The 13,814-nt window shown below is 42.2% G+C and overlaps 1 protein-coding gene across 1 annotated transcript in view; it reads right to left on the bottom strand.

The window, feature by feature from the left end:
- Positions 1–11,331, bottom strand: part of SCRN1 (secernin 1) — a 61,092-nt gene extending 49,761 nt beyond the window's left edge. Inside the window, exon 1 of the mRNA XM_068973153.1 lies at positions 11,197–11,331. The gene's annotated coding sequence lies outside the window, so the exon portion shown is untranslated. The remainder of the gene's footprint in view (positions 1–11,196) is intronic.
- Positions 11,332–13,814: the final 2,483 nt, after the last annotated feature.

Here is a 13,814-nt window from a genome sequence, read left to right as displayed (position 1 = left end):
CTAAAACTGTCACTTGCACTTTCTTTCAGAGCATTGGCCTATACAGTGAGTTTGTATGTCTTTAACCTGAATTAGCAGCTACCATTGGTAAATCTAGAGATTTTCCACAGAAATTCAGATATTTAGCATCTCCTGAAAGCTCAAAAGATCTGGCAACACTGGGTCCATTCTTGCTTGCACGTCAGCAAGATTGGAGCTGGGAAGGGGTTCCTGCCACAGTCCTCTCCACCCCCTGACACTGAGGCCAATGGAAGTGTCACCAATGGTCCCCCGTGTGCTATTGCTCTTTTTTGTTCTTTCTTTTCTCATTGTCAGGTCAACTGTGCTCATTTACACCACCTACTTGGCCTTGTAGCCCCATATGCACAGTGGCAAGAGAAGGACACACTTTACTGACAGAGACCCTTGTTCGTGTCCTGACTCCACCTTCGAACCATGGGAAACAGGCATGTAAATGAACTCTCTCTGAACCAGAGTTTCCCCATGTGAAAATAAGACATATTTTCACATATGTCATATAAACATAGCACTCATATACACCTGAGATCAAATGGAAAGTACCCAGTCCTGTGGTTGTATATAGTGGATGCTCAATAAATGTTCCTTTTCCTCCCTTCCTCTAGTTACTCGTCATGAGTTTACCACTTTTCCAACAATCCCTACTATGTTCCCTCATCTTCTCACTAAAAGTTTGCAGCCAGCTCATCAGACACAGTCACATTCCAATGTGTAACTAAAATGTGCTTAGAGGATCAGACTGGAGTGATGGAGCCTCCAGATTGAAGCATCAGTTTACAGAGAATACAAAGGACAACCATGGACATGAAATCAGCAAAATCCAGACTACGAGAAACTCTATAGGACAAATCTGATTTCTTCAACAAAAACTGCAAGAAAAAAAAAAAGATGAAGAGACAAAGTTACTTAAGAGATGTACCAGCCAATTGCAATGAGTGAGACTTATTTAGATCCAGACTTACACAATCTGTACAAAAATTTTATGACAGGGGACATTCCCCAGTGTTCCAGTGGTTAGGAGTGTGATTTTAATGCCAAGGGCCCTGGGTTCAAATGCTTAGTCAGGGAACTAGGATCCTACAAGAGGTGCAGCAAGGAAAAAAAGAAAACAAAAAACCCATGCTATTCTCTTTACTTAAAACGTAAAGCACATGACAAGATGTGAAATAGCACTGTATGTGTCTACTCAGCTGTGACCAATTCTTTGCAACCCCATGGACTATAGCCTGCCAGGCTCCTCTGTCCATGCGCTGGACTTATCAACTTGTAAGTTATCCAGGGGCTCAGATATCTCTTTGAGTAAGGATAACTGCAGGTAGGGAGGATGGGGAGGGATTTCAGTTTGCCTCGGTATATTGGTGCACTGGGAGAAGAGGAGAGCCCGTTTTCCTCTATCTTGCTGTATTCTTTAGACTATGAGGCCCATGAGGGCAAGGACACTTACATAATTCCTTACTTCCCCAGGAACCTAGCACACAGGCTGGCACGTGGTAAGACCTCGACAAATGTTTGTTGAGCAAATGAAGGGAGAGAAAAAAATGAGAGAAAAAAAAAAAAAAAAACAAGAAAATCTGATTCTGACATGGTGCTCCCAAGCTGTGGTTCAATCAACAGGATTCATATTGGACCACACATGGAAATGGTCTGAGGAGCAGACTCCTGGATACCCTCTCCTTGGAGATTCTGATTCAGTGGATCTGGGCTGAATTCAGAGAGTATATTTTTAACAAATGCCCAGATGATTCTGATGCATCAGTTCAGACTGGTGTGGAATATCTATTCTTATAGGTTATTAAACCTCTTTGCTTCTCAAAAGTATGATTCATTTTTTCTGTTTTGCTTTATTTTCTTGGTGGGTTTTTTTTTTTTTTTTTTGAGTGTAGAAACTTTCAATATATACATACAAGAAAAGAATACAATAAGCCCCTTTAAGGTGTTAACCAGCTTCAAGGGCCAACAACTGTCTGCCATTTTGCTTCTCAGTTTTATTAAGGAAACCATTTAATATTAATTGAATGTTACTGAAATCAGCAACAGCATCAGCAGCAATATTCTTTGCCTTAAAGACCAAGGTGGGTGAAACACATTCCTGGTTAACTTGAGAGAAGTATGACAAAGATGTAGGAGGTTGTGTTTTCTCAGTCTTTGACTTAAAAACTGGGAAATCAGACTAATCACTCTACATGATAATCAGGAAGATTTGTTAGTTGTTATTTAAATGTTTGGGATTTTGCACTACTTTAAAGAAATAAAATCATTGAAATCTTTAAAAATGCCTTTTTAAAAAATGCATTCTTCATTTTAACATAGATGCAAAGTAAATCCTTTAGTAAGGATCATGACTTCTCTGCACTGGATAGAAAGAATTTAAGCCAGAAAAAAAAAAAGCTAGATATTATTTCAGGTAGCTGAATATTTCTAAATCAGTAGGACCTGCTAAGAAATATCCTTTGGATGCTTTTTCTTTCATGAGTGAAATGATCACAAACTGACTTGCTATTCCATTCCAAAATTACTTCAATTTAGGTGATTAGCAAGAGGAAATGAAGAGTGTCTATTTCAAATTTGTGAAATCAAAATTCCAGGTAATTAACATTGACTCAACTTCACCATAACCCCTGATAATTTAATGGACTACTGCTGGTGCATCACCTCCCAAATACAGCCATTTAGATGGTAACAGCAACTTCACCATAACCCCTGATAGTTTAATGGACTACCGCTGGTGCATCACCTCCCAAATACAGCCATTTAGATGATCACAAGAATAAAAAAACAAAACAAACACGATAAATAACTTACTATCTTGACATATCATAAAAGACTGGCAAATATATAAATACACAAGAACAAGCAATATCATTCAAATTATGTGTATTATTATAGGTAGTTGATGCAAAAAGACTGTAATGAAATGCAACAAAATTTTTAAGTGTAATAATATTCTTGGGCTGTAAAATCACAATTTCTTAACCTATATTCAGGCACTTTCAAATTTCCCACATGAAAATCTGAACTGTAATGAAAATACTTTAAAAAAAGAAAAGGAACAGTTGAAGTAGAAATAACTTATTTTCCCAATATGCTGCAGTTAATAAATATGGCCTTTCAATAAGGCAGAGACCCAGGGAGTAAGGACAAACACCACAGCTCAGTTATGGCAAATGAATTCACTTTATCTTCTGGCCACATCTGATTTTGCCTCATTTTCAAGATATGCTAACAATGAGAAATATGAATAAAGCAAAATGTGCAACTTAATGAATGACTCAGGTGACAGCCATTAAGGAAACAGTTTTCTATAGTCAAATCACTATTCTTCAAATCACTCCAGAATTTCTCTATAATGCAAAATATTCTAATAGGTTTCCCAACTTTTAAACATCAAAAAAATTTCATAGACACCCCACATAACAGTGATTGTAGTTGGTTGGGAAATATATGCTATGAATTTAATAACGTTTTAAATGCATCTGTATGACTTCTCCGGTAGCTCAGTCAGTAAAGAATCGGCCTGCAGTGCGAGAGACCGGGGTTCAAGCCCTGAGCTGGGAAGATCCGCTGGGGAGGGAAATGGCAAACCACTCCAGTACTGCTGCCTGGAAAATCCCATGGACAGAGGCGCCTAGCTGGCTACAGTCCATGGGCTCGCAAGAGTCAGACACAACTTAGCGACTAAACCACCTGTATGCACTCACTGGTAATAAAATCCTGATCATCTTAAATAATCTAAAAATAATGCTAAAGATACAATATATATGACTCATGACTTATTCTGTATCCATTCAATGTTGGGACACACTTGAATTCAAGGCCTACCTTCAACAACTCTACCATACACAGTGATCTGTTCATCACTCAGGTGATGGAACATTTGGTTCCATAAAATATGGAACCATTTTATAGAAAATTCAGGCTGCATGAGTATCACTTTTGAAAGAGCTCTTAGGAATTTTAGAGTGAGGGGAAGAGAAAGAATTAATTGAATGGCAACTATTTCTCATAGATAAAACAACTGATTTTTTTTTTAATGGGGAAAAAAGTACATAAGCAGCACAAGCAGTATTTCTTTTTCATTCAAGTTAGAAAAATACAGTCCGATCAAGTTCAGTCTTGATAAGGAAGATATTTTCCAATATATGGCAGGTTATGATGATACAAAGAAAATAAATGACTTGTATCATGTGAATAGTATACATTAGACCTGTACAGTTGGAATAATTTCTCCAAGAGAATACATTATGGTTTTTTATTAATAAGAAAGAATCAGATAGACCCAGATTCCAAGTGCAGCTCATCCAACCACTAAGTTCTTCATCTATAAAACATAGCCATGATGTCTACCACATACTGTTATGGGGATTAAATGAGATGTTAAATGCAGAGTATCTGGAATAGAGGAACATTCAGGGAAGGTTTGGTCTTAAAGATCAGGGTTCTGGGAATGTAATGATTATGGAGATAAATGAAAAAGACTGTTTTTTAAATATATAGGTATATGTTTAGCTTCCAAAAGCATTCCCTGTGGGAAAAACTGGGAGCTGTTGAACAAGTCACATCTAAGTTTCTTGTATTTCCTTCTGTTCTCATTTCTGACATTGCTGCCAACGTGATCACTAATTTGGCAAGGTTGCTACAAATGATGACCTTCCTCTTCCCACCACCTGTTTTCCTCACCCATATAGTCTATTGTCTATTCTGATCTTTTCCCACTAGTATGATTTGATATGTATTTGTTAACGCTGTAAACTGGGATTTAAATAAACTTCCCATTCACTCTTAAAACAGTGGTATACACTCTGTCCCTGTAAAACATATCAGGTATACATTCATTTCCTACAGAAGAAATTTAAATCTTCCTAGTATGAAACCACAGGGTTACTTTATGTCTAGCAAAATGGATTTGAAAACTACTTTGTAGCGATTTCTCTGTCAATCCAGTGGTTAAGATTCCAAGCTCCCAATGCAGAGGCCATGGGTTTGATCCTGGTCTGGGAACTAAGATCCAACTAAGATTCCTCATGCCACTTGGCAGGGCCAAAAAAAAAACAAAAAACAAAACCACTTTGTAAGTACCCATTAATGCTAGAGCCACTTGCTGTGTTAAAAACCATCAGGAAATTTATCCCATTTTATTACCAAAAAGGAACCTACATACATATATATGAACATATTAGTGTATGTATGTAAATACATATACATGTGAGTGTAAAACTCATTTAAGCAAAAATAAATACATACTATAGATAGAAGGAAGGGAGAGAGGAAAGGAGGGAAGTAGGAAGAAAAAAGGACCTAGAAGGATTAATATTAATCCTTAGCGTTGCAAGTGGGACTAAGCATGGGCTATAGAGATAGAAACTTCCCTTTTTATCCACTTATGCATTTTAAATATCTTTATAGCAAGCTCATATTGCTTTACTGGGCTTCCCAGGTGGTGCTAGTGATAAAGAACCTGCCTACCAATGCAGGAGACATAAGAGACTCAGGTTTGATCCCTGGGCCTGGGTCAGGAAGATCCCCTGGAGTAGGGCATGGCAACCCACTCCAGTATTTTTGCTGGAGAATCCAATGGACAGAGGAGCCCGGCAGGCTACAGTCCACTGAATTGCAAAGAGTCGGACACAACTGAAGTGACTAGGCATGCATGCATGTATTGCTTTATTGGATTTTTAATTATTTAAAAAAATCTGACTACTTCAGGGCTCAAGAAAGGATATTTTAAGACATCTCATTTAATTATTTTAGGTCACTAAGCACTGCTAAGTGCAATTTTAAAATACACTAAGGTTTTACTTTGAGAGGAGAAAAAGATATTCAGATGAGCCTTTGATCACTGTATGATTTTTTTTTAATTTTATATTTAGGGTATAGCCAATTAACAAACTGTGAGAGTTTCAGATAAATGGCAAAGGGACTCAGTCATACATATACATGTATTCATTCTCTCCCAAACCCCCTCCCATCCAGCTGACACATAACACTGAGTAGAGTTCCATGTGCTATACAATAGGTCCTTGTTGGTTATCCATTTTAAATATAGCAGTGATCACTGTATGATTTTAACTAGGATTTTTAAGAAGTGATATGAATTACTAACATGTACTTTGACCCCCTAAGCATGTACAAGCACTGTGTGCAACCTAAGAGGAAAATGGAGCTAAAATGATTTTCTCAAGGTCTATATCATCTAGAAGAGGCGCTCATGTAAAACACCAAGAGAAGGGCAGTAGCCCAACTTAAGACCATGATCGGCAATGCTCATGGTACCCTTCAAGAACACCTAGCTCACTTTAGAGAGTAGATTAAGCACTGGGAGATCCAGGTTAAACACATAATCGTTAAGAACAGAAGGAGAAGGGAACGATAACCATCTCAAGCTCTTTCACTGTTACTGAAAAGGCTCAAGCTGGGAGACCTCCAACTTCCTCCCATTCTAGTCACCCACCTGTTTCAGTTCATCACCATTCCACACTGGTGGAGGCCCTAAGGATGTTGGAAGTTTCTGGAGGGAACAGGACAGGTGGGTGTGATTGACATGTACATCATGTGAGTCCTTCCCACTCATCCAATCTCCTCCCCTCCAGTGTCTGTTCAAACTGCTCTCACTATCCACATCCAACTCTATGAACAGTATCATACACTTCAACCAAACTTCACTTTCTGGTAATGACCTAGACCAACGCAGCCCAAAAGAAATACAGTGCAAGACAGGTGAATCACATATGTAATTTTATGTATGTAATTTTATGTTTTCCAAGAGCCGCATTTAAAAAAGTAAAGAGAAACTGATGAAATTACTTTTAACAATGTATTTTGTTTAAATCAAATATATCCAAAATATTAATTCAAAATACAGACATACCTCATTTAATTGTACTTTGTTTTACTGCACTTCACAGATAATTGTGTTTTTTACAAACTGTAGATTTGTGGCAATCCTGAGCGCATCAAGACTATAGATACTGTTTTCCCAACAGCATCTGCTCACTTTCTGTGTCACATTTTGGTAATTCTCACAATATTTCAAGGTTTTTCATTATTATATTTGTTATGGTTATCTGTGATCAGTGCTCTTTGATTTAATATAAAAATAACTCACAGAAGGCTCAGATGATGTCAGCATTTTTTAGCAAACAAGTATTTTTAATTAAGGCATATACATTTTTTAGACATAATGGTATTGTACACTTATTAGACTACATGATAAACAAGTTTTATAGGCCCTGGGAAACCAAAAAATTCACTTGTTTTATTTTGATACTTGCTTTATTGCAGGGGTCTGGAACCCAACTCGCACGATCAACATGAAATCATCAATAAGCTGTATTTGTCCTTGCCATGTGCAGCAATATGGATGAGCCTAGAGAGTAATCTGCTTTGTGAAATAAGTTAGAGAAAGGCAGATATTTTGTTTACACTTACATGAAAATTTAAAAAATAAAACAAATCAGTATAACAAAACAGAAAGAGACTCACAGATATAGAAAACAAGCTAACGGTTATCAGTGGGGAGAGGGAAGGAAGGAGGGACCAGATAGGGATATGGGGGTCAAGAGGCACAAACTACTATGTATTAAAAATAAATTACAAGGATATATTGTATAACACAGGAAACATAACCAATATTTCATAACTTAAAATGGAGTCTAATCTACAAATGTATTGAATTACTATGTTGTATACCTAAAACTAATATAATACTATAAATCAACAATAATAAAAATAACTAATAGAATATTTAAAAATTTTCTTTTCCTATAAATGTTTTAAATCTGGTGTAAATTTTACATTTACAATACATCACAATTCAGACTAACACACAGTTGTAATATATCACAATTCAAGTAATCAGTAGCCACATGTGGCCTGTGGCTAGTGGCTACTGAATTGAACAGCACAAACTTAGACTCTCACTCCAATGAAAATCGTCCCAAACCTTTTACAATGACGATTCTTGCTGGATAAAGTGATCACGGGTGGTGTTTTAAAAATAACTTCGGCTTACCTGTATCTTTTATTGTCCTCCAACAAACACCGATTGCATGCGTTTACATATTTTTTAAACTTGTGATTGTAAGTGTCTTTGACATATAGGGAGAATTTCAACGAATGAATCTTCACATTCATGCTCTAATGCAAGTTATTGTTTTAATGGCACATGTGGCATCGGGCTTCCCAGGTGGTGCAGTGGTAAAGAATTTGCCTGCCAATGCAGGAGACTGGGGTTTGATCCCTAGGGGTCAGGAAGATCCCCGGGAGAAGGAAATGGCAACCCACTCCAGTATTCTTGCCTGGGAAACCCCATGGACAGAGAAGTCTGGTGGGCAACTATCCATGAACTCACAAGGAGACACGACTGAGTGGCTGAGCAGGCACACACATGTGGCATTAGCACTTGTCTTCACTTCAACCTGTCAATTCATACTTAGTTCCTATCTGTTTCACCACTATAAATTAGTCTCCCCGTTGCATGCAGCCCACCCACCTTCTCCTTCTGCAGATCACTGGGTTGAAGGTACAGTATGCCCAGAAGAAATATTTCCCATACTCTCAACACCTCTGCAAAAATACCATGCACAATTTCCAGTTCTGCTTTAGTAGAACTAGGGTCACTGGTATATGACTCCAAGGACTCAAATTCAAATTAGAGAAAAAGCTGCTGTCTTCAGTGCTGCTTCAAACTTATCTTAAAATTGGTTTGTTATTTACTTATTATTTAAAGTTAGATATATTCAAAAGCTATTACATGCCCCACATTGGCTTCTTAAAAAAAAAAATACAACATAAGCAACTAATTTTTTAAGCAAAGAATGCACTTCTCACCTCAAAGATTTTGACATAAATATAAAAACCATAAAATCATGGTTTTGGTGTTTAAATACAGAAACAGTCTAGTCCCTGGAAAATGGGAACAAGAGGTGGACACAGCTTAAGAAGTTAAATGGACTTATGTTAGGAAACTAAAGTGTGAGCAGTTACTTTAAATACCTATAGATTTTAAAATTTATGTTAAAGTTTGGTTTCATGCAGTGTTTGCCGTTCTAACAATGATACGTTTGCCCTTTTCTCATAGGCTTTGGAAGGTGGCATGTGGAATCCTAAAACGGGGAGTTTTGACACCTGGATTTCAGTTCTCACTGCCAGCTGCCAACCAGCTATATGACCTTGGGAGCAGTCTATTCACCCTGCTGGATTCAGCCTCACCGGCTGTGAAGAGAAGGTTGACAGCACAGCCCTTTCTCAGGCTGCTTCCAGCTTGCCATTCCTGACCTTTGCACTAATCTCTCTCTATCCCATTATCCCTGAAACACTTGCCTCCTCATGCATCTCCTGCTTGCAAAAGAAGATGGCTGGCAGCACAGCAGTGAAATGGGAAAGAAAGGCTGTTTTATTTTAAAATCTCAAATGAGTCACTTTTCAAGAATGTATCATTCTCTGGTGCCTGAGTGCTTGGTCATGATGTCAAATCAGCACTTCCAATAAACCTTGCTCTAAGAACCTGGTATTTGTTCCACATACTGTTCCTAGATGATGTTTATACTACACATTCATCTCTTTTAAGAGCCACTTGTAGGTACAAAACAATACAGAAGTTATCAAACAGCTATTAGCAACCAGATAAAAATCACAGTTTTAATCAGGTCTTTGCACCAGCTTTTGATAAATTAGGAAAATCACAGCTTCCCACACTTCGCACATAACCTCCCCAGAACCTTGCAGCACTGTAAAATCTAGCCTGCTCCAAGAATCACGTCCTACCCTTTAGGGCTGGCTGTAGCCATACCCAGGAGAGCTCTCCTTCCGGTAGACCCTCTCCCCACCCCCACCAAAGCTTAAGTCAGGGGGCAGCTGATGTGAACTGTGGTCTGTGCTGATTCCGCCAGGCCTGATTTTTCATGCTGCCATTTTGAATTAATAGAGGTTTCCTCTGCAACGGATGCATCTTCTAATCAGGCTTGGAACACAGCAGGCACCGGGACACACACTCACACACATACACTACCGGGGAGCTGGACATAAACATAATTCAAGACACTTGCAAGCGAGAATTAAACAGCAAATCCGGAAAGACAGTATTAGTTAACAGAGCCCTACCAAGACGGTGTGGAGCCACAGCAAATGACTGTTTCCCTACATGCGTCTGAGTTTAATGGGCAAATTTAACCCCTAAATCTTAGTTCTCGTCAATTTCTCTAAAGTTCAAGCGTCCCTCCCGCTTTGAGTCCCTCCCACTCGTTTCAGACCTCAGGAGATATGTCGCCCAGTAATCTGCGATCCGACAGACCAGCGAACGGAGGGCGCAAAGGCAAGCTGAAGTGGATAATCATCTCAGAAATACGAGTGCCTTTGACCACTAAGTGCCCCAGAGCCACCGCGTTAACTTGCCCAGACATCCCCCGTCCCCAAGAACCTCGCTGGGTGTGGCTTGCAGGTAGGGTGGGGTGTTGTGACAAGTTCTTCGGCCCGGGTAGATTCCAGCAATAGCTGACACGTTTGCCCTTAGCGGGAGGGTAGTCCTCTGGTCACGATTCGGAGACCACAGACCGGTGTAAGCGGAGCAGAGCCGGGCCCAGGGCAGCGGGCCGGCCCGGCAGCCATGTTCGCGCGAGCCCGCCGGCGCGGCAGGTGCGTTACCTACCCAGAAGGTGCCAGGCTCGCTCCGCCACCAGTGATGCGCCAGTGCGAGCCGGGATCCCCCGGAGCGGGGGGGGGGGGGGGCGCGAGGGCGGGGGTGGCACGGGGTACACACCCCAGCGGGCCGGCAACTGGGATATCAGGCAACGGAAACACAGGAAAAGCGGCCTGGGCAAGCGAGAAGAGTTAAAAAGAAGTGGCGGGGGCGGGGGGGGGGAGGATGACGCTGCGGTGTGGAGGGCAGGGGCAGGTTCCAACCAGGCTGCAGTGCTCGCGCCCTGGGGTGGGGCATCCCTCTCCTGCGCCCCCGCAGTCTGCAGCCCAAATCACCCTCCCCAGCCCCAACCCCGGACTGAGGCCCCCCTGTCTCGTGATCCCCTAGAGACCCCCAGCCAGCATCCGCGGGAGTCTGCTCCAGGTAGCGCCACCCGCGGGTCTGGAGAGGCACACGGGGGACAGGGATGGCGGATCAGGGTGAAACCCGCCGGGGGAAGCGGCTGCAGACGCCCTGCACTCCCAGGGGTGCCTTGCACGGCTCACCTGGGGGACGGCTGGCTCCAGGCTCTGGGCTCTGCTCTGCGGTGCCGATGCCGCGGCCGGCGAGCGTGCGCGTGCTGCGGCTGCGGCGATTACTGTGGCGACGTCGGGGGCTGCAGCTGCAGCGGCGGAGGCGGCCGTCGGGCGCTTCCCCCTCCCCAGACTCCCAAAGCTCCGGGCCGCCGCCCCCAGCTAACAGCTGGCCGGGCTCACGTGACCGCAGGGCCCACCCTCCCTGCCGCCGCCTCCGCCGCCGCCTTCTTCCCCACACCCTGGCCCGGGGCCGGGCCGTGCCGCACCCGCGCTGGGCCTGATTCCGGAGGGCGCCTGGGAGCAGAAGGGGCGGCTCAGAGGGCGAATCTCACCGAGGAAAGTGGCTCCCCCTTTGCTCGATCTTTATTTCTTGATCTTAGCCGGGCTTGCGTCTCTCGATCTTTATTTCTTGATCATAGCCGGGCTTGCGTCTCTCTCTCAAGCGAGACCTCGGGCTTTAAGGAGTCAGATCCCACTTTCTCTAGCGCTTCTCCGGGATTCCTCCGTTTCGGTTGCTACGTGCGGGCGTCTGTGCCTAAGCGAGATTTCTCCGCGGAGAAACGTGGCCAATACTTTGTCGACTCATATGTCCAAGCCGACTCCCTCCCTGGGTTTAAAGGTACGGTTCTGCGCCATGTTGATAAGCCAGACCGTGTCCCATACTTAAAGACAGTGAAGCCCAAAGAGGTTAAGCAACTCGCCCAAGGTCACGTAGCAGGTAGCGAAGCCAAGGTCCCAAACCTAGGTTAATAAATCTATAGACAGGTACCAAGTGTGTTGATACTGGCGTCAAGGTCATTGGTCAGGACATAACCACCCATCCGTCTGTTACTAGAACAGACTCTACCTTTATAAACTAATAAGAAAAGATCATGTATACCTATGACTGATTCATGTTGATGTATGGCAGAAACCAACACAGTATTGTAAAGCAATTATCCTTCAATTAACTGCAATACCCCTCAGGCACGTGAAAAAAATATTCAAGCTCCCTTAACTGTAAAGCAAATACAGATACAAAGTAGCGTTTTCCACGTGTCAGAGTAGCAAAAATCCGTTTTATAACTTCCATAGAGGAAACTTGGCAATACCTCCCCAAATTACAAATATGTACATAGTCTTTGACCTAAAGATTCCATTTCCGGAATTTATCCTAAAGGTGTACCAACACAAGTGTGAAATGATATGAGTACAAGGTTATCCATTGCTACATCCTTTATGCTAGCAAAGATTGCCAAGCCTATGCCCATCGATAGCTGCTGCTGCTGCTGCTGCTAAGTTGCTTCAGTCGTGTCCGACTTTGTGTGACCCCATAGATGGCAGCCCACCAGGCTCCCCCGTCCCTGGGAATCTCCAGGCAAGAACACTGCAGTGGGTTTCCATTTCCTTCTCCAATGCATGAAAATGAAAAGTGAAAGTGAAGTCGCTCAGTCGAGTCCGACTCTTCAGAACCGCATGGACTGCAGCCTACCAGGCTCCTCTGTCCATGGGATTTTCCAGACAAGAGTACTGGAGTGGGTTGCCATTGCCTTCTCCGATGCTCCATCAATAGAGAGCTGTTCAAATATATAACTGGACATTGTACAATGGAATGCTATCTAGCTATTTAAAAAATGAGTACTGATCTATGTACTGATATGAAAGCTTTCCAATCCATAGTAAGGGTGGGGGAGCCGTGTGAAGAACACTGTATAAATGTGTTACCAGTTGTGGGGGGAAATAGGCCTGTAGTCATTTGAAAACGCACAGACTATCTTTGGAAGGATACCTAAGAACCTGTAATAGTAGATGTCACCAGGGAGAACTGGGTTACTCAATGCAGGAGAGGGAAGGAGACTTTTTTTTTTTCTTTTAATGTCTTTCAATGTTAAGTCTGTGGTTGTGGTTTGCCAGGAGTGAAAGAATAGTGGGAGAGGGCCGGGGGAATCAAGGCAGATACTGCAGAATAGAGCAATGGTCATAGAACCCTGGAGCACAGAGGGACCTGATGATGCATTTACTCCAACCATGGAAACTGTCCATTTAACTTTTATCATAATGTAGTAGATATTGTTTTTGTTTAGATAGAGTATAATTGGATCTTCATTCAGTCAGACACTCTTTGCCTTTTAATTGGAGCTCTTAGATCAGAGGCTTTTAAACCTGGGAACATTTGGCGAAGTCTGGAGACATTTTTGTTGTCAGGATGGCAGAAGTGAAGGAGGTCTCTACTGGCACCTAGCACATAGAGGCCAAGGATGCTATTAAATATCCCAAAATACAAAATATAGGTCCTCACAACTAAGGACTGTGTTGTGCTGTGCAAAGTCTTTTAGTCATGTTGGACTCTTTTCGGCCCCCTGGACTATAGCCCACCAGGCTCCCCTGTCTGTGGGATTCTCTCAGCAAGAATACTGGAGTGGGTTGCCATTTTCTCCTCCAGGGGATCTTCCCCACCCAGGGATCAAGCTTAAATCTCTTATGTCTCCTGCCTTGGCAGGTGGTTCTTTACCACTAGCACCACCTGGGAAGCCACAACTAAGAATTTTCCAGCCCTAAATGTTGGTAGCATCGGGGTTGAGAAACTCAGGTGTAGACCATTTCTATTT

This window comes from Capricornis sumatraensis, chromosome 5, assembly GCF_032405125.1.
Source record: "Capricornis sumatraensis isolate serow.1 chromosome 5, serow.2, whole genome shotgun sequence".
Lineage (NCBI taxonomy): Eukaryota > Metazoa > Chordata > Mammalia > Artiodactyla > Bovidae > Capricornis > Capricornis sumatraensis.
Note: the sequence above shows the minus strand (reverse complement) of the source record. Positions and strands in the feature narration are given on the sequence as shown.